This window comes from Phacochoerus africanus, chromosome 11, assembly GCF_016906955.1.
Source record: "Phacochoerus africanus isolate WHEZ1 chromosome 11, ROS_Pafr_v1, whole genome shotgun sequence".
Taxonomy (NCBI): domain Eukaryota; kingdom Metazoa; phylum Chordata; class Mammalia; order Artiodactyla; family Suidae; genus Phacochoerus; species Phacochoerus africanus.
In genome coordinates this window covers 134,215,463-134,235,931 of record NC_062554.1, presented here as the reverse complement: position 1 = coordinate 134,235,931, position 20,469 = coordinate 134,215,463, and the positions used below count along the sequence as shown (strand labels likewise).

The window sequence follows — 20,469 nt, the reverse complement described above, 5'->3', positions numbered from 1 at the left end:
CAGCCCTGAGCTGAAGTGACCCATCTGCTCTGGTGCTTCTGTTTTGTAAAAGCAAGAACTTGAAATTCACCCTGCTCCCAGCCAGGAGTTTCATTGAGACTTCAGTTTGAGGACCACATCAAACCAGGTGGGAACCAGAACACAGGGGGACTCGGTAAGGGCTGACGCAGGGCTTCTGAGTGCCACCCTGCCAACACAGACACACACTCCCCAAACCCCAAGCCACAGGGCCTGTTTCCGACCGTGGAGGAGTGCCAAGTTCAGGCAGACAAACCCTCTTTGCAGGCGCATCTCCAGGGCCTTGGAACTAAAGGGCACAGTGAAGCCGGAAGTGACACAGCAAAGCTATCAAGGGACGCATGCTGCGGGACTTGGCAGAACCAGTGAGGCGCCCCTTCTCCTCACCAGACACTGCGTTTGGGTTGGTCCATTCTCCCCTGCATGGCCTGGGAAGAAGAAGAAGGGCAGCTTGTCGCCCCAAGGCCACAAGCCATCCCCAGTGACGAATTCAGGGTCCAGGACACGAAGAAGTTCGAGTATGTGGGTGGGGAGAGGGGAGAGGGCTGGAACGGACGCCCTCCATGCTGCAGGGACAGGGATGAAAACGCAGCAGATTTCCCAGAGGCCGCACTACTCTCTGTGGGCTGACTCTAAAAACTGCCACGTCATCCTCGCTTGGGATCGCAAAGGAAGGCCCCCAAGGCAGAAGCTGCAAGAGCCCTAGGAAGCCGAAACGGCCTCACGAGCATCCCCAGTGGAGGTCCGAGCTCTTTCCTGGTGGTCTAGGGCCAGGGTTGGCCATTTCTTTCTCAAAAGGTGAGCCAGTAAATCCTTTCGGCTTGTAGGTCATGCCATCTCCAGCGGCCACAGAGGACACGACAAACAGTGTAGGCGTCTCTGTCCCAATAAAACTTTATTTACCAAAGAAGGCAGCCAGCCCCTGGGCTACCGTCTGCCAACTCCTGGTCCCTGGGACAACCTACTCGTCTAGTATTTCCAAGCTCCCAAGAGGAACACAGGCCACCCTCCCTCTGGGAGGCTGCTACCCACTCTGGGGAGCGGGGTGTGCTCGGGGGACCCCCATTCCTGCTATTCCCTCCCACGAGCGGGGCTGCTAGTTTCAAAAGCCTAGTCTGCCGCAGAGACCTGGGAAAGGGGGAAGAAATGTGCATCTTCGGCCAGGCACGAAGGCTTGGAAAAGGCAGCCACTTGCCCAGGATCGTGTAGCTGCCCAAGGCTTCCTGACTCTGGGCAGTGCTCTTTTTCCTCTAGAAAGATGACTGGAAAGGCATCAGAACAAGCAGCCCTGCTGGTGGAGGCTGAGGACCCAGGGCATGTGTCGCGCGACAGCACGTCTCCGACCGCTCAGGAACTGATAAGCAAATGATAGCACCAAGGTCAAGAGGAGAGCTCGGAGCGGTTAAGTGTGTGGCTCTATCTTTCCAGGACATCCCCTCCCAAAGGTCGTTACCAGGGAGAAGAAGACCTAAACAGAAACCTCAGCCTCAGAAAGGGGTGTGGGTGGGTGGAAGACGTGGGTGCTCATTAGCAGAAACTGGTCCGGCAGTCTGGGATGATCCACAAGCACGAGGTACAGAAGCTGACCCCCTTCCAGGCCGATGCCCCAGGCCCTGGGATCCCTGTCCCCGCACCGTCTCGGCACCCACGCGCCTTGCAGACCTCACAACACAATCTCCTCCAGATCTCCTCCCAGCGCCCACGTCCACGGCAAACTTTATCTGCCTGACTGTAACGTTTCCATCCAGATACCCGGCCATTGTCTTGATGGCAACCCGTCTAAAAAAGCAAAGCAAGCATGACTCCCCGAACAAGTCTGAACCCTGATTTTTCTGCTTCTGTCAATCATTAAGGCTCAAACTGTCAGCACCTTCTCTCCCCCATGTCCTGTCTCCAAGCCAAAGGGGCTCTCTGACTACCTCCTCCTCCGAATTCCCACAGGCCCCACCTTAATCCATCACCTCCGGGCGGGAATGTGGCCCATCTCCTGCCCGGGGCCCCAGATTCTAGGCTGGTCACAATGCCAGCTGCTCTTTCCCCACATGCCCGTCCTCCTCCCATCTCCCACAATCTCTTCAAGGTCAAGGCCCAGGCTTACTTACCTGCGTCTTCCCAGCTCCCAGAACCTTACCTAACATGGCAGACACCCCTAAAAAAGTGCGCAATGAATGAGTCCTAGCTCGCGTCAGGAGCCATGACCACCCCAGACACCTGAGCCTCCTCTTCCCACCACCACAGGCCCAGACGCCAGGCTCTGCAGGTTTTCCATTGTCTCCCCCACCCCTTCCACCCCCAGGAACGAGCCCCATCGAGCTGATCAATGCCTGACCCTCCTCGTGTGCCCGTGGCTTCCCGCATCCACATCTCTGCCCACGCTCGGCTCGCCCTGCCCTGCGATGACGTCCGCACCCTTCCCCCTCCACGAAGTCCAACTCCTACGCAACTGCCAATTACCGAGCTCTGGGGGAAAGAGGGGATGCAGGAAGGCGGACGATGACAAAAAACGGGGAAGGGGGGGCCCTGAGAGGGACACACTGGGGTCTCTGATCCCTGGAGCCACTACCCTCCCAATAGGTTGCAGGCGATTAGAGAAGGAAGAGGCGGGAGGAGGAGCCAGATTTTTCCACTGAACGAAAGGCATGATTTTCATCACTGCTTCTGTTGCCCTGGTAACCAGGGACAGCCCAGTGGAGAGTACAGTAAAAGAACACCATGTTTATCTTTGCTGTCTGATCCACTTCCCCGCACACCCTTCCCTGGCCATCCTCTAGCCCCTAGGCCGGCTCCCAGCTTCTTAGAATGCCACCACCAGCCCATCCTTCCAGGCGCTCTTGCTCAAAACCTCAAAGGCAGAGCTCATCTCTCGCTCTCTTTATGCAACCCCAGGTACCACGTACTCTTCCCCCTGCAACGTTCCGGGGGTCATCTCACCACACCCATCTGCGTGCCAGGGGCGCCCCAAGAACAGAAAGCTGACCTCTCGGGCACCAGAAGGGCATCCGCTCCACAAGAGGATCCACCGGGCAAGGGGGGACATGCGGGGGCAAGGAGAGGACGGCTGCCCAGCCAGCCCTTCTTTCTCAGGCGCAGACAGCTGGTGTGCCATGGGCCCCTGCTCGCCCATCTCCCCCTCCACGGCCGGGACCGGGAGCAGAGGGCGCAGGCCCACCCCCGGGCTCCCACAGATCCTGACTCCCACACGGACACAGCGTCTGTGTGACCTGACAACGGAGACACAGCGCTTGCCCTGGGAGATTATATAAGCGTTATATAACATGGTGGCACCAACAGGCACATAGACGCAGTTGCTGAGTGCCAGGGACAGGCCGGGAGTGGAACCAGACCCAAGGGGCTGGAGGTGCAGCCCTCTCGCCACCCATGCCAAAGCAACACCCGGCCCTGGCTGCCCCAGCCCTGTCTCTACCTGCTCCTTCCACCCCAGAGGACGCAGAGGGAGACTTGCCTGGCTCTGCCTTCTTCCTCCCACGCTGGGCAGCAGGGAGGGGCCGCAGCACCATCACCAGCCCGGCCCAGGGCAGCCTCTGTCCAGCTGCCCTCCCCACAGGGGAGCGGCCAGGGGGCTACCGGCAGGGGAGGGGTGTGGGCCAGCAGCCCCCTCCTCTCTGTCCTTGCACCAGAATGTGTTTGTTTGGGGAACCAGTGCTGCAGCGGCTCCAGGATTGGCTGGGCCAGCCTTCCCTCCGCTCTGTCATTTGCCGTTCCTCTAAAAAACAAAACAAACCGAAAGGGAAAGAAAAAAAAAAAATTATGCACATTTGGCAAATGCCGAAACCCCAATTTTGGCCTATGGCTGCAAACAAAGCTGGAAGGAGGGGGTCCTACGGACATTATCCAATTTCCCCACAGCCCCCACCTCCCACCACATCCTGGCGGACCCGCGATCTATGAACTTGATCTGTAGGCCTGGAGACTCCCCTTCACGTCCGTCCGGACACCCCCCCCCCGCCCCGCCCCTCACGTCCTTCTCCCAGCCCCTAGCTCTGAGCTGCCTCTGCTGCTGGAGCTTCTACAGATGGAGGGCACGGCCGCCCCCAGCCTCTGCAGAGCGCTCAACGCCTGGGGCTCCTGGAGCGCGGGAGCCAGGGGCCAGGCGGCCAGCCTGGGGCAGTTCAGGGCAGTTCTGGGGCAGGTCTTCATCAAACTCCTCCACCCGCATCACCACACCCACTTTATTAATTGGGGGGGGGTACTGAACACAGGCAGTGCCCAGGGGCATCTCTGGCTGCGCCTGCCTCTCCCGAGCTATGCCCAGGGCCTTCCCGCCTCCTCCACGCGCACCTCCGCGCCCCCTGAAGAAGGGGGGAGAAAGAAATACGCATTAATATCACGAGCCTTCGCGCACCATCGCGCGCCCCCTCAACCACCTGTCTCTGCGCTCTCCCTCCCCCACTGCCTTCCTCAACTCCGGGCGCCCCCTCTGCAGCAGCGGGGCACCACGCCCACTGCGGAGCCGAGAAACGGAAGGTGAGCAGCGGCCAGGGGCTCCGGGCCGGGCCCCGGGGACTGCTCATCCGCCTCCCCCGCCCTGCGGGCCCCGGCCCCAGAGCCCGAGGACCGGCCGGGGCTGCTCGCGGCCGCCATCCGCTCCCACCCACGCGGCCAGGGCATCGGCAGGGGAGGCCGCGCCGCAGCAGGGGTGGGGCGCGACCCGAGCGCGGCGGGGCCCAGGGCGCAGTCCCCAGGGGGCCCACCCCTGCCCCGGGGCTCTCGGCGACCGCCCACAGGCCCGGCCGGGGCCCCGCGCTTACCTCGCGTGTCCGCCTCCCTCCCGGGGGCCCGCACAACCGCCTCGCCGCCCCCGCGAGCGCCCAGCGGAGAGCGCGAGATGCGCAGCGGCGGCGGCCTCGGCTCCGCAGCGGCGGCTTCCCGGTGTGTGAGCTCAGCCCGCCCGCGCGCCCGCGCTTCCCACGCTCGGCGCCCGGCGTCGCGCCACCCAGCGGCCGCGGGGCGCATCGCACGCCGGCGTCCGGGAAGCTCTGCCGCAGCCCTAGCGACGGGCTTGGAAATTCCCAGAATCTGACCGCGGGTCCGCGGTGGGGCTGGGGACCTCGGCCGGCCTTGGAGAGGAAAGGCTCCCACCCACCCCATCCCTGAAGGAGATTCCAGAGTCTTTGCCTGAGTCCCTGAGATCCCCCTCCGTTTCTCTGGCCGTTTGCCCGCTTTTGTCTCTCGGGGCGGTGGAAGCTGGGGTGAAGGTGGTGATTCTCCTGTAAAGTGGTGGCGGGGGATCGGCGTGACCCAAGGGAAGGAAGCGCGGGTTACGCTAGCAGGTCAAGGCCTCCTTGGGCCTGTCTGGAGGTCCGAGGTGTGCAAAAACAAAACAAAAAAAGAAAAGAAAAAAGAAAAACACAGAGGCCTTAACCTACCTGGAAATTCTAATTCGGGAGACTGGGAGTGCTGGTTCTTAACCTCTCCTCTGCTCCAGACCCTTTAGAGAACTGGAAAAGAGCTGTGAGCCCTCGCTCCAGAAAAATGCACGTGCACCCATAAACATAGCTTCGCGTGGTCAGAGAATTCTCCTGCTTCTCAAAGCTCCGGGGACCCAGCTGAAGGACACCCTCTCTGCCAGTACCCTAAGCCAGTCCAACCTGGTGATCGCCTGTGTCGCTGCCTGTTTGCTCATGAGGTTTCTTCCTTCAGGCACACCCCTTCTCCCCCAGTCCCACCTTTCTGCCTGTGGAATATCCGCTTCTCCTTGAAAGCCAGCTCGAATACCGCCTCCTCTCTGATTTCCCCTTCAGGGGTGTCATCCATGGCCGTCGTGGGTTTCTGGGAGCATGTTCTTTGTGCCATTTATGTCTGTTAATACTGTATATATGTGGACCTGTGCTTATTTTTGTGGTTGTTGTCTTATTGCTCCTTCTAGATTAGAAACTCTTTTAAGATCAGTTTCCTCCTCTACAGCTACCAAGGTGCCTCACAAGATATGCCCTTGGCAGGTAGCTCTTAAATAATCAAAGGGGAGTTCCCTCTCTGGTGCAATGGGTTAAGGAGCCAGTGTTGTCTCTGCAGGAGCATGGGTTCGATCCCCAGACCAGGAACGTCCATAGGCCACAGGTGCTGCCAAACACAAATCCAAGAGAAGCGGGGTTGAGGCCCCGGATGACAGATGCCTTTGCTCCAGAAGAACCTGATGCCGCTGGTCCCAGATGCTTCGCCATCAATGTGCATTCCCCCCAAGCACACCTTGGCACCTGGCAAGCAGAATTCTCAAATTAGTAGGATCATTTGATCTTCTCCTCTGGGCAAGACAGACGTAAGGTAAAGATCCCTAGATCAAGTTGGGATACACGTTCATGCAGGATGCCCCTGACGGATAGTAGATATTCCACCCCAGATGTCCCCTCGTCTAAAAAGGGACACTGCCACCCACCAGTTGCACTTGCCAGAAGCAAACTGGTGTCATCCTTGTCTCCTTCCCTCCATGGGCTCCCTCCGTATGCATTCCCCATCAGTCACCATGTCCTGGATGGATTTCAGAGACTGCCCTTCTCTCCATCCCCGCGGCCCCCTCCCAAGCTCAGACCGGCATTATTTCTTGCTTGAATTTCTGCATCTCTCTCCATCCTAGCTGGCCTACCTGCCTCCAGCCTCGCCAGGCTCAGATCCAGTCTCCACAACCCAGCCAGAAGGATCTTCCAAAAATACCAACCACTTCCTTGCTGAAAACGCTTTGGCAGCTCTGCCTTTAGGAAGGATGAAGGCCCAATGCCCTTACCTGGCTCGTTGGGCCTCCAAGCTCTGGCCCTTAGCTAAACCCCCCGCCCCCGCACGCGCCTCCTCTTTTGCCCCTTCCTGCTCACCCTTCGTGCTTCACTCGTACCAGACACCTTGGGGTGAGAACCCCGTTCCCTCACTGCGTCCTACTCGTGCTTCCATCCTCCCTCCTGTCACCGTGTCCTACCCCGGCTGTCACATTCAGCACACAGATTTTTCCTCCCCTGGGACCGCCCGCCACGCTAGGAACACTGCATTCGTGTCCTCAGTGCCGGGCACAGTACCTGGTGCCAGGTAGGCACACAAATGTTTGTCTCTTCCTGGATGAATGAGTGCCTTGAACACGACACACGGCGCACATGAGGGACTGGGGGCAGATGTGTGATCTCACAGTCTGATGTGGTGGGGCCAGGCCCGCTGCTTCTGAATGACAGCGCGGCTCATTGTTGTCAAGGGAATTTAATCTTGCAGAGTCTTTGATTTCCTCAACGGAAAAAATAGGGGTAATAATACTCTGAGCTGCTCTGAAGCTTGCCAGCGGTCTCCGTGGAAGCACTTTGTAATTTCGCAGTTCTCTCTCTCTCTCTAGCTAATAGTAGTATTGTGTTACTTCACTCAGTCCTCACAGTAACGTTTTGAGGGAGGCGGCTGACGTTTCCTGTTTTGCATATGAGGAAACCGAGGGGAAAATGCAAAGCGATTTGCCTAAGGTCACCCAGCTCCAGCTCGTTACCGGGGAACAGAAGCTTGCCGTGGCTTCTAAGCCAGGGCTTCCTGTGACCACTGCTCTCCTCTCCATCCGCAAAGTGAGGACACACAGCTTGACATCCGGAAGATCAGGCAGCTGACCGATGTCACTACTCACCATTTCTGAAGGGTTTTTTAGCGGGAGACGATGGAGGGATGAGATGGGTTAGGGTGGAAAGTGTCTGTGTGACGACAGGTATCTGGGCAAGAGAATTGGGTTCAGGAGCAGTTGACCTTGGAGCTGGCCCCATACGCCCCATCCCTGCCCCTCTCCCACCCTGGAGGGGTGGCCTCAATCGACAGCTCCCTTTTACCACATAGTCAGACCCCCGAGGGCCCTGAAGTTCCCAGAAGCTGGAGATCCTCTGTTGCCTCCCTATTTCGAATTCTGTCTGTCAGCAAATATTTACGGAGCTTGTGCTGAGTGCTTTGTCACTGCCTGTGGAATCCTGGCCAAATGACTTAACCTCTCTGAGCCACAGTTCCCCATCTTGCAAAACGGGCTTGCTCGTGGCCTGCCATTAAGCAAGATAACCAGACTGCGGCCGGTGGGCTGTTGCTGGTGGAGACCCCTGCCCCCCTTCCCCCGTCTGCTCTTCCTCATTCGCGTGCGCGCAGAGTGTGCGTTTCTCGGAGAGAGCTTCAGGGCTCAGAGCCTGTTTGAACTGCTCGGGAATGACTTGTGAGTTTCCAGACCCTTTGCCTTTGTGTGACTCGGTCAGCCACAGTGATGAGAGGCTTTTCTGAGCTCTTGGTGGGCAGAGGGCATGGACCACTGAGCCCCAGAACAGGAGGGGACGAGCTCAACAGCCGTCTTTTGGTGACCTCGGCTGGGACAGCTCCTCGGGGGCTCCTTTTGGGGGCACTCCCAGAAATAACTCTCTGGTACTCTAAGAATGTCACTGAAATCATCAAACGCGGGTTCGCAGACGCAAAGAGTGGAGGTGGCGCCTAGCACCTCGTAGGCACTTCACATGGGTCCGTTCCCTGAGATGGACACGCATCCATCGGCACCAGGGGCTTCTGATAACTCTGCTTTGCCCAAAACGTGTTTGTTTCTCACTGTGTCCAGTGCCCCAGGGAACACCCAGTGGAACTGCCCTTCACAGGTCCCTGTGTGCGGCTCTGGTGGTGTTTCTCTTTAAAGATAAAATCATTTTTTCCCTTTTTGTTCAACAAAGACAACAGCCTTTTGGCTTTTGGATAAACGTTCCCTTCGTTCTAGCAGGTGGATTTGCCCCCGGGCACCAAGAGCTGTGCTTTTAAAACACACACTGGCCCAGCTGTTTGAATCCTGTGCGGACTTCAGTCTTTCTGCTCTTATCTCGGGCCCTGGGGCCTTAGGTTTTCTCTGCCTTGGCAGGCTGATAACATGTGGAAGGAGGAGAAGAGTTTTAATTAATAGACTAATTAAGTGGTACAAGCCTTTAATAGCTGATTATAAGAAAGTCCTTCCCCACCCCACCCCCACGTGACGGATTTATTTATTGCTGTCGTGCCTCCTTAGGGCAAAAATCAGCTTCTAGGAGTCTACTGGTTGGTTCAGTGGGTCTTTTCTTTCTCTTTCGCTTCACCCTTCTCCTTGCCAATGGTGGGCGCAGACAGAAGGGGTGACCTCAAGCCAGGCGATGAGCAGATGCTGGCGCCATCTCCAACCTGAGCGCCCAGAGCTAGGGTGGGAATAGGAGGGCGGAGGAAAGAGAAGGCAAGGGAATCCTACCCGTACTTGTAGGTTTTACCTGCACAGGACCCTCCCCCGTGATCCCTGCCCCTCCTAGGCGGTAACTCACATGCCTGTCTGCTGCATTCGAAAACAGTGCAGGAATCCCCGCTGTGGCTCAGTGGGTTAGGTGAGGGATCCGAGTACTATCCGTGAGGTTGTAGCTTTGGTCCCTGGTCTCGCTCCCTGGGTTAAGGATCTGGTGTTGCTGCAAGTGGCAGTGTAGGTCACAGATGTGGCTCAGATTCTGCGTGGCTGTGGCTGTGGCATAGGCCGGCAGCCCCAGCTCTGATTCGACCCCTAGCCCAAGAACTTCCTTATGCTGCAGGTGTGGCACTAAAAAGAAAACAGGACAAAAACCCAAACAAACAAACAAAAAAAAAACAGTTGCAGTAGGCAGTTTTAAGGAATGCACTGAAATCCGACTGCCTAGGTTCAAGCTTGGGCTCTCCCACCGGCTAGCTGTACAGTCTGAGCAAGTCACTTAACGGCACTGAGCCTCAGCCTCCTCATGTACCCAGCGGGATACAATTGTTCTTCCCTAGGGCTGTGGGGACAATTAAACGAAACAAGCCAGCTAAAGTACTCAGCACGATCCCTAGCACATACTAAGCCCACAAACATGAGCTATGATAGTCACCACTGCCCGAAATGATTTAACCTCCATAGAAGGAATTTGATCAATATTTGTAGAATAAATGAATGACTATATCCTAATTTTCAAGTAGATTGTGAGTCCTTGAAGTTCAGAAGGGTGAAGAAAGGAGGAAATGGCCCATTAAATCAATCATAATAAGACTAAGACGCCAACTGTGGTTGAGTTCTGATCTCAGGTTGGGCTCTGAGTTAATTGTTTTCTGTACATTCTCTCATTGAATCTTCACGTTACCTGACTTTGACCAGCTTTCTTGGAATGTGCTTGCCGTCAATAGCCCCAGCCTCCATACCAGATTTTGTGGGATATCCTTATTCTCCCCAGGATTTCCCAGCATCCTTGGGGGCTGGGCTGACGTTTTCCTGACTCCTTTTCCTCAGGGATTCCTGCTCCAGCTGAATTCAAGCTCAGGTTTCTGCCCCCTCACCGTGCCATCTTCTTGCTCCACCACACGTCAAGCTCTTTTGTCCCAAAAGCCCCGCAACACAGGGCCATTTGGTGCAGAAGACTTTCACTGACGGTCAGAGGCAAGACAGAGCAGTTACAGCGTGAACCGCAGTTGGGCACCTGCCATCTGCCTCTGCGTGGATTGAATCATGAGCCACTGCACCTGCCGACCCTCAGCACCCCCTGAAAGGAGCTCAGGGTGGAGGGCAGGAGTGAGGCCCTCTGTGCTCTGGGAGAACTGGCCGAACAGCCAGATAGGTAGATATTTTCAGGATAAGATTTTATGAGTCCCATTCGCCCATCTCCTCGTATCTCGAAAAACACTAACATTCTTCAGGGTGACGTCTGCTCCTCGTGACCAGCAGTGACCTTCATGAGACCGGCAGCGACCTTCAATAAAAATACGTGCCTGGCTGCATGCACCTCCCCCCTCCCCCAAATCGCATCTATACGGCCCTTCCCCCTGCCTCTTTGGAGAGGTATTTCAGAGCTCTCTGAAATGCTGCCTCCCGGGCTATAGTCCTCATTCTGCCCCAAATAAAACTTAACGCTCAACTTAGAGGTTGTGCATATTTTTCTAAGTCGACCATAGAACCACTTAGAGCAGTAACTGAGAGTGGCCACAGGAAAGGCCCTGCCCCCCGCCCGCCAGAGGCCTGCCTGCAGCCAGCTCTCCCTCCCAAGAGCCTTCTCCTCCCTACCTCTCCCCGAAAACATCAGCTTTCCATTATTCCATCACACAAAGACACGTAGCTCTTCTGAACAAATGTCTCCATCTGGGCTCCTCTCAGTCTGGGGGCAGAGAAGGGGCTGAGGAGACGCGTGAGCACAAGATCGCGGGCTGCTTTCCTCCGACACAACCCAACCCAAGTGTTTTCCTCAACAGATAAGCCGAGCACAATCTCAGATGAACCCTGCCCCAGCTGGAATGAAGAAATGTGGCAGGCGCTAGGTTTATATAATTTGGCTTTCTTCCTCTTCTACTTGGGGTGTGCTTGTGATGCTCTGAGATGTGTGACCACCCCCATTTGTTTCAGATGAGGTGCCTGAGAGTGGAAATTGTTAAAAAAAAGTAACCCACTCAAAGTCACATAGCTCCTGTCACAGCTGGACTCCCAGGACCCGCCTGTCTGATGCTCAAGCCAGGGCGAGGGACCACGACCCCATGTGGTCACTTACTGCAGCGCGAGTTGGTCTGAAGTGGCTTCTACTCCCAGGCCAGAGCGTTCTCAGGAGATCTTTCTGGGAGGGTGGCAGTGTGGGTCAGAGGAAGGTGAATTGATTGACTGAAAGCCAAAGACATTAAAGCAGATTTAGAGCTTGAAATAGCTACGGATCTACAGCTTCATGTATGAGACCCAGGAGGAGTTGCTGCTATTAATCACCGCTCAGTGATTACTCTGATTGCTTCAACGTGTTGATGCTGCAGTCTCTGAATTTTGCTGGGCTTGTATTCAACCTTGGCTAGGGGCCCCTCTCCAGGAAGACAAGGTAGATTGTGTTTTGCTTGTAGAGTGCTGACTTCATCTGTAAAACAACCCACATGGATTGCCTGGGTAGCTAAGGCTCTTACAAAGAGCTTCCTAGCTGGCTACGGAATGAAGGAAAGATGGCTCTTCACTGCCCTGAATTTGTCAGCTCTCTTCCCAAGGCAGGAGGGTGGAGTTAGCCAGAACCTTGGCAAGGAGCTCCATCCCAGCTGGGCGGCCAGCTAGGGCGATGAAATTGTAAGGATGCAGGAACATCGCTGGACACGGGATGACGTTGTGAAAACGGCACTTGTCAGCACTCTCCCCAGAAAGAGAGACGAATGTAGTTAGAAAGAACTCTCTGTAACGAGCCCCTGGGGGCTGGAAGGGTAGCAGTTTTACCGCACAGCGGCAATGTGACCGTGGCTTTCCCATCCCTAAAATGGGCATTTGCTGTTTATCACCAGGGGTCTGCCCCCCAGTTAAGCGCAAGAATGGACAAAGGCTCGCTTTTGTCCCCACCGACTCTTCCATCTGCTGTCTCTGGCTTCTGCCCTCCCGCACCCCACTAGATGCTTTCCGCAAGGTTACCCATCACCCCTTGGCGGGAAACGCCACTCCTCGACCTCTCGGTAGCAGGTGACGCTGGAAAACAGATCTTCCTCCGGGAAACTACTCTTGCCTGGTCCTCAGAACCCCCGTCTCAAAGTCGTCGTGTCTTCTTGTCCAACCTTCTAAGTCCGTGTTTTTTCTTTCTTGCTGCACAACACATCACCCCAGATTTAGCAGCTTAAAACAGGGCTGATTATCTCGGACTCCGTTTCCTAGGGTCAGGAAGTTGGAAGCGGTTCAGCCGGGTTGTCCCGGCTCAGTTTTTCTCTTGAAATCATGGTCTCATTCGTCTGTCCACTCATTCATTCACGAAGATTCTCTTTCCAGCTCTTCCAAGCACGGCCCTTGGTGAGAAGGGTCAGTTCTTCACGTGTGGAGCTCTCGGCACGTGGACTTCTCCGCAAGGCTGCTCCTCGCGTGGCGGTGGCTTCCCCAGCATCAGGGATCCAAGAACCAGCACGTGTGGCCACCAAGATCTCGGAGGTGACTTCCGCCCCTTTGGCCCTCGTCCCACAGACCAGCGCTGGTCCAGCGTGGGGAGGACACCCAGGTACGAAGCTGTGGAGGCAGCGGCGGGGCCGTCCTGGGGGCTGTCTACACAGCAGCCTTAAACGCCCGTGCTCCCCGGGCGTCTGTCTTCACACCCCCTTTTCTCACTCTCCACCCCCCTCGACACCACGGCGCGTTCCTTCAGTAGCTCCTGGGGTTTCAGACACCAAGTCTCCATCTCTGGAGAAGTTCCCTCCTAGAACCTTGGGCTTGTCCACTGCCTTGGGATTCCCAAGGCACCTCGGCATCCGCAGAGTCTGCACAGAACCCGTCCCCAGCCCCAGGATGGTTTCTCCTCCTCCGTTTCCCTCTCCGCAATGACAACACGGCCGGTCTGCGGTCAGACGAGACGCAGAAAATCACTCCTCACCGCCCTTTCCCCTTTTGCTCACCTCCAGTCGCTGTGTGAAGGTTCTTCGTTTCGTCGTTATTTTCTCCTTTTTTTTTTTTGGTTTATTTTGGAAACTATCAAACCTCTAGAAAGTTCAAAAAGTAAAATGATCCTCCATCTGCTAGATTTCTTCACCTGGGCTCACAATTGCTAATATTTCCGGTCACATTCGCTTCTCTCCCTCCTCCTCTCTCCGGAGACGAGGAGGCTTTTCTCATAATAACACGAAGAAGCTATTTGCCTTTTCCCTCTTATTCTCTCACAGATGTAAATTAAGTGTGTGTGTGCATGTGTGTGCGTGTGTGTGTAAAGTTTCCATGTGAGTATGGTGGACTTGAAAGTAAATTGCAAGAGTTCGCACTGTGGGGCAGCGGGTGAAGGATCCAGTGTTGTCTCTGCCAAGGCTTGGGTGACTGCAGAGGCGAGGGTTTGATCCTTGGCCTGGAAACTTCCGTCTGCTGCAGGTGCAGCCAAAAAAAAAGGAAAGAAGAAAGAAAGAAGGAGAGAAAATTTGTTTCAGATATTGCAACACTCATGCCTAAAGCATGCCACGTGCACCTCCTAAGAATAAGGACCCTCTCTTATACCTTATGCCTAAGACCCAAAGCGGGGTGATTCCACCTTCCCACTCCGCCTCCAGTTTCACCACGTTCCTTTGGGCCTCAGTTTCCTTTATCCTCACTAGAGCGGTCACCTCCTAACGAGGGCCTCCCTCAACCCAGGCACCCCCCTTCTGCCAAAGTGAGCTTTCTAAAATGCAAATGTGGTTGTGTTGCCTCCGTCTTTGGACCTTTAAATAGCTCCACGGCACCTTCAAAGTAAAGAGGGGTCTTCACAGGGCATATATAAAGCTCTCATCATCTAGATCCATCTAGAGCAACTGCGCCTGGCAGAAATATAACATGACCTACATATGGAGCGGTAAATTTATAGGAGCTACATTTTCAAACGTTTATTAAAAAACCAGGTGAGATTCGTTTAGAAAGTACATTTAATTTAATCCAATATATTCAAAATATTATCCTATATTAACATACACCCAATATAAAAAATTATTAAGGGGGCGTTCCCTGGTGGCACAGCAGGTTAACCCTCTGACCATGCTACTGTCGGGGCTGAGTTCGCTGCTGTGGCGTGGGTTCAATACCTGGCTGGGGAACTTTCATTTGCCATGAATTTGCCCCTCCCCCAAATTATGGATGTTTTACTTTTTTCCCTAAGTCCTTAAGATGAGGCCTATGTTTCACACATGCAACACACCTCAATTCAGATGCTAAATCTTCAAGGGCTACGGGGAAATGCATTCCTACCAAAATAAGATTTTGTTTAACAAATTTAATTATGTATTTATTTATTGCTTTTTAAAGCCATACCTGCGGCATATGAAAGTTCCCAGGCCAGGGGCTGAATCGGATCTGCATCTGCCGGCCTCCACCACAGCTCCCAACACCACCAGATCCTTAACCCACTGAGTGAGGCCAGGGATCAAACCCAAAACCTCATGGATCCTAGTCGGGTTTGTTAACCGCCTGGCCACGACGGCAACTCCAACAAAAAGACGTTTTATGTTATTCCAGTCTTAAAATTTAAATTACTTTTAGTAAAAATGAACGTTCTGGTCCTCATGTTCACGCCGGCCACCCAGTGATTCCTCGGAGGCCGAACGAGAGCAGCAGTTCTCCAAGTGTGACCCAGGGAGGGTCCCAGGACATGCCCGGGGGGTCTCTGAGGTCAAAGTTATTTTCCTGGTAACATTAGATGTTATTCGCCTTCTTTCACTTTCAAACTCTTGCAAGTGCAGTACAGTCGAGTGCTTGTTCCGGGGGCCACGTGACATGTCGTGCAGCAGGTGGAACTCAGAACCAGGAAAGAGAATCTGCAGTTTTCTGTCTCGCCCGAGAGTGAAGAGAGTTTCCAAGATGGGAAACCATGCCGCTCTTTCTCTCGAATTGTTTTTGCTTTTGGAAAATAGAATTATTTTTCATTAAAATGGCTTCTGGATATACTCACTTTCAGAGATCATTATTATTTTACCATGAATTAATGAGTAATTTGAAATGTTCTCAGGTTTACTTTCTGATACAGTAACTATTTTTTTAAATTTTAATTTTTGTTTTTTTAGGGCCACATCTGTGGCATATGGACGTTCCCAGGCTATAGGCTGAATCAGAGCTGTAGCCGCTGGCCTATGCCGCAGCCACAGCAACACAGGATCCGAGCCTCATCTTTGACCTACACCACAGCACAGAGCAATGCCGGATCCTTAACCCACTGAGCGAGGCCAGAGATTGAACCCTCGTCCCCATGGATGCTAGTCACATTCACTTCTGCTGAGCCACAAGGGGAACTCCCGATGTAGCAACTATTGATAGGTGTAAACCCCAAATCAACAGTCTTTGAAATTCTCCATAACTTTTGACGATGTAAAGAGGTCTCCAGCCAGCCTAACTCTCCAGCCTCAGACCTAGTGATCTCCTCCTCTCCCACCAATTGTTGGTATGAACGTCCAGTTCCAGACAAGATGAAGCAGACACACGTCTCCCTATATCTCTGGCTAAGTACTTCTAAAAACCCAGGACATCATACATGCAACAAACGACCCGAAACGTAAAGAGAAGGCCATGGACCTCAGAGCACGAGGAGGGACATGTCGCCACGTGGTATCAGCAGAGACCTAGAGGGGACCCTGAACTTGCACGCTGGCCGGCAGTGATGAGCCACCCACCACTCTGCAAGTGTTAACAGCAAAATGGGGATCCTGGACTCTTACCCCCCACCTGGCAGTCACCAGGAGGTACCCCACCAGCGCACCATGACAGGGGCCCTGCCGAAACGGAAGATTTTAATAAGATCCAGAGTCTCATAACATAATATACCCCAAGTGTCCAGGATATAATTTAAAGTCACATGTCATGCCAAGAACTAAGAAAATCTCAACTTGAGGAGGAAAAGATAATTAACGGATGACAACACTGAGATGACAGAGATGTCGGAATTATCTGAAAAGGATCTAAAAACAACTATCATAGGCATTCCCACTATGGCACAGCAGGCTCGGGATCCAGCCTTGTTGCAGCTGTGGCTTGGATTCGATCTTTGGTTCGGAAACTTCCATATGTGCCAGGTGCAGCCAAAAAAAAAAAAAAATCATAAATATGCCTCAATGAGCACTTAGACTTGAACAAAGTCTTGGCACAGAAATAACAGGCATTGAGATGGATCTTTTTGTTTGCTTGGGTCCCTTCTGGAATGGCCACTCTCTCTCTGTGCCTGGGCCAAGGCTCCTCCCTCTCGCTGGAACACCTGTCTCTCCTCTTCTCCTTTTTCCATTCAGCTTATTCCTCAGGTCAGCTGAGATGGCACCTCTTCTGGGAAGGCTTCCTGGCTCCCGTGTCCCTCCCACTCAAACTCCCTACACCACAGCACGTCCCCTCAATGCCAATTATTCTGTCACCTGTCCCTCCAGGGTAAAGACGTGACAGAGGAACCGTGCCTTATTGCAGGTGCCTGGCATGGTACCCAGCTTATAGTAGGCACTTAAAAATGTGTTGAATAAATGAATAAATCAATGAATAAATGGAAACTCTGCAGTGACTTTCCCTTTTCTACTGAATAAATCTAAACTCTGCAGCCTGGCATTTCACACCCTGCACAAACTGTGGTATATACTACTTCTCTGCCACACTGAAAAACACACCCCTGAAAGTACCTCAAGCGTCCCCATGTGCCTTTTTCCACATACACATGTCCTCACCCATTTTAGCCATCACATTCTTATCTGTTCTTTGTAAAAACTCAGGTACCACCTGTCCATGACGCAGCCCCAGATCTCCCTTGCTGGAAGGGGTTCTGCCCACCTCTGGGTACAGGGCACTTCACATAGGCTGGTCTGGTGTTATTTCTCACTTTCTGCCTGGCCTCTGTTTTTGTTTGTTGGAAGCTTGGTGGTCACCGCTCCAAGCTTTACAAATCTGTGGGTTCAAATGGGCTCACGTCTCGTTCATCTTTGCTCCTGTCCCTGAGCCCCGAGCACAGTCGCATGTTACTCCCTGGGTTTCTGCTTCTCTGTTTGACTTTTTATTTTATCTTCTGGCCACGCCCAAGGCATGTGGAAGTCCTCGAGCCCGGAGCTGAACGCGTGCCACAGCAATGACCACACAAGACCCTTAAATGGCTGAACCACCAGGGAACCCTCCATTTCTTTTTCTGAGATCATAGTCCCTACCCCATAGAATTTCTGTGACTGTTAAATAAAATACACTGCTTAAATTTTAAATTTTGATACAGCATGTCAGCTTTAATTCAGTCAGTACTCCATGGATGTTAGCCATTATTATTTTATTATGATTACGATTTGAAGGAATAAATGATGGAGCAAGGCTCTACTTTATTTATTTATTTATTTATTTATTTTTTGGCTGAACTTGGGGGCATATGGAAGTTCCCGGGCCAGTGAACCCAAGCCACTGCAGCGACAGTGCCAGATCCTTAACCCACTGAGCCACGAGGAGATTCCCAAAACATCTTTGGAACTCCACCGTCCACCTGCTCCTGGCCAGGACCCTTCCTCTTGATACCGTCACCACCGTCCACCGGCTGACGCCGTGTCCCCTCTCTTACTTATCTCCCTCTGGTCTCTACTTTGCGGCCAGCACAATCCCTTTAAAACATAAACCAGATCACATCCCTGCTCTGCTCAAAACCCTCCAATAGTTTCCAGATTGACATAAAATCCAGACTCCTTCCTGGGGCCTAAAGGCGGACCTGGACTGTCCGTCTCCACGCGTTCCCCGCCCCCCCACCCCTCTGCTGCCCCCTAGCGGCCGTCTCGCCCTCCCTCAGGACCGCTTGCACCTGCCTTCTTTGGGCCTGACCCCCCCCAACCCCGCCCCCTTCATTCGAGGAAGCTGTGCTGTCACGTCCTACCTCCTGGAGAGTAACCACCCCATGTAACCCCAAACATGACTCTCAACCTGTTTTATACTTTGTGTCGCTCTTAATACCCCCTGCAAACAGAGGGGTAGATTTACTTGGAGAATAGCATTTGTTCCTTCTCCTGCCCTGGACCTGGACGCTCCCCGGGGCTTCGTTGTCTGCTCTGTCCCCAGCCTCTAGAACGGCGTCGGGCACGTGGGAAGTGTTCATAAGACTTGCCGGATGACCGGAGGCGGGCCGTGGACTCCGTGGATGGGGGCCGGAGACAGGGAAGTGGCATCCTGCTGCATGGAATTGCTTACCTGCTACTGGCTTGGCCTGAAGAGGAGACGCTGGGTTGTTCCCCTTTGCAGAGCTGATGGCTGGTGTGTGTGTGTGTGTGTGTGCACGCACGCGCGTGTGTGTGTGTGTGCGTGCGTGTGTGTATGCGCGCAGCCCTTTCACAGACTCTGGCATACTGGCAAAGCCCACGAAAGTGGCATTATCGAACTAAATAAACTTGCTTGTTTGCTCTATTTTCTGTAACTTTTTTTTTCTTTCTTTTTTTGGTCTTTTCAGGGCTGCACCCGTGGCACATGGAGGTTCCCAGACTAGGGGTCAAATCGGAGCTGTAGCCCCCGGCCTACACCACAGCCACAGCCATGTGGGATCCTTAACCCACTGAGTGAGGCCAGGGATCGAACCCTCAACCTCCTTGTTCCTAGTCGGATTCATTTGGGCTGTGCCACGAGGGGAACTCCTGTTTTCTGTAACTTTTGCCCAACATTTTATATGTTTTTAATGTTAACCAGCTGGGTCTCCTCCAGCATATTCCTCAGCCCGGTGTGAATGAATGTGTTTACTCCACACACTGTGTGTCTTTCCAGCCTCTGGCTTCCGAGATCAGTCACGACAACTGATATTCTGCAATCTGTAACACTGACGACACTTGGGTCCCTGTGGCGGCTGTAATCCGCCCTATCTCCACCCCACTCACCCCTGTGATAACATTTGTGTATATTAATGCTGAAAATTAAATGTTTAAAGGGTTTACATTTTAAGGGCATTTTTTATATATAACTGTTCTGCATTATTAGAAAGCATTTTCAGAAAAAACAACCACCACCACCCATTTACCCAGACGTAGGGGACACTCCTCTTTATCCATTAAGTGAAAATCTGGCAGAAGATACCTCCGGGTCCATGTTTCACAAGGAACTAGGTTAATTTTCCAGGGCCCCCGGCAGGTACAGCAGCGGGCCTGAGCCCTGGGATCTGCGTGGCTCCCTGGGCCTGGAAGAGCACACACCAACAAAATGCCCTCAGCAACGTCAGGACCTCCACCCGATGAACCCTGAGGTCCCAGCAGACGAGTGGGGAGGGCCTTAGATCCAGGACACCTGAATTCCAGGTGATTTGCACAAGATAATGTCCCCCTCAGGGCCTTAGTTTGTCTGTAACTTTGCCACAGGAGTCAGGTTGAATGTATGTTTCAAGCCCCTTCCAGCGGTGACTGTCTGTATTTAAATGAGCTTCAGATGCGGGACCCTCTGGACTAGGCTGTTTAAGGGAGAGGCCCCAGGGCGAGAAACCCCCCAGGGCCACCACTGAATGGAAACTGAGCGGTAGGAGCCCAGCATGGCCAGCAGGGGGAGCCATTGCCACACCAGGATGCTCAAGCCAGCCTTGGGAAAGTCTGATTTTCCAGAAAGCAGGGAGTCCTTGAGGGCAAACCATCCAGCATCCGAAAAAACCAGTTGCCACACCTCCTTATCTCAGACATGTGCACACGTGCGCGCGCGTGCACACACACACGCAAACACACACCCCTTCCTCCCAAAGCCTACCCGCTCTGACAAGCTCAGAGTAATAGACTATGCTAGGCCTGAGGCTGGAGGCAGTTCAAAGACCCAGATCCAGCTGCCTTTTCTCTTGCTCCCTTGTTTCCCGGGAGTCTGCACCCTGGACCACCAGCCTTAGCTGGCCAGGCCCTCCGCCTGTCACTCTCACTGCAGGATGTGTGACCAGGGGGAGGCCAACCCACTTCTCTTTAGGACGGATTCCCACCTTCCCTCTCTCCACCCCAGCCCTCGCCGTCTAGGCAAAACCTTGAGATCTCCCCCCTGGCCTCCCCCCAAGTCCTGGAGAGAAGCCTCTGGGGAGAGCAGTTGAAGAAAAGCAAGGAGGAAAGGGGGCGGTGTGTGGGTTT

At 53.8% G+C, this 20,469-nt stretch overlaps 1 long non-coding RNA gene across 1 annotated transcript; it reads right to left on the bottom strand.

Moving 5' to 3' along the window:
• Positions 1-1,857: 1,857 nt before the first annotated feature.
• LOC125111549 (uncharacterized) lies at positions 1,858-4,929 on the bottom strand. Its single transcript, XR_007130884.1, has 2 exons — positions 4,788-4,929; positions 1,858-3,742 (listed from the first exon to the last, which is right to left on the bottom strand). It is a non-coding gene; the product is annotated as an uncharacterized LOC125111549 (long non-coding RNA).
• Between the last annotated feature and the right edge of the window lie 15,540 nt (positions 4,930-20,469).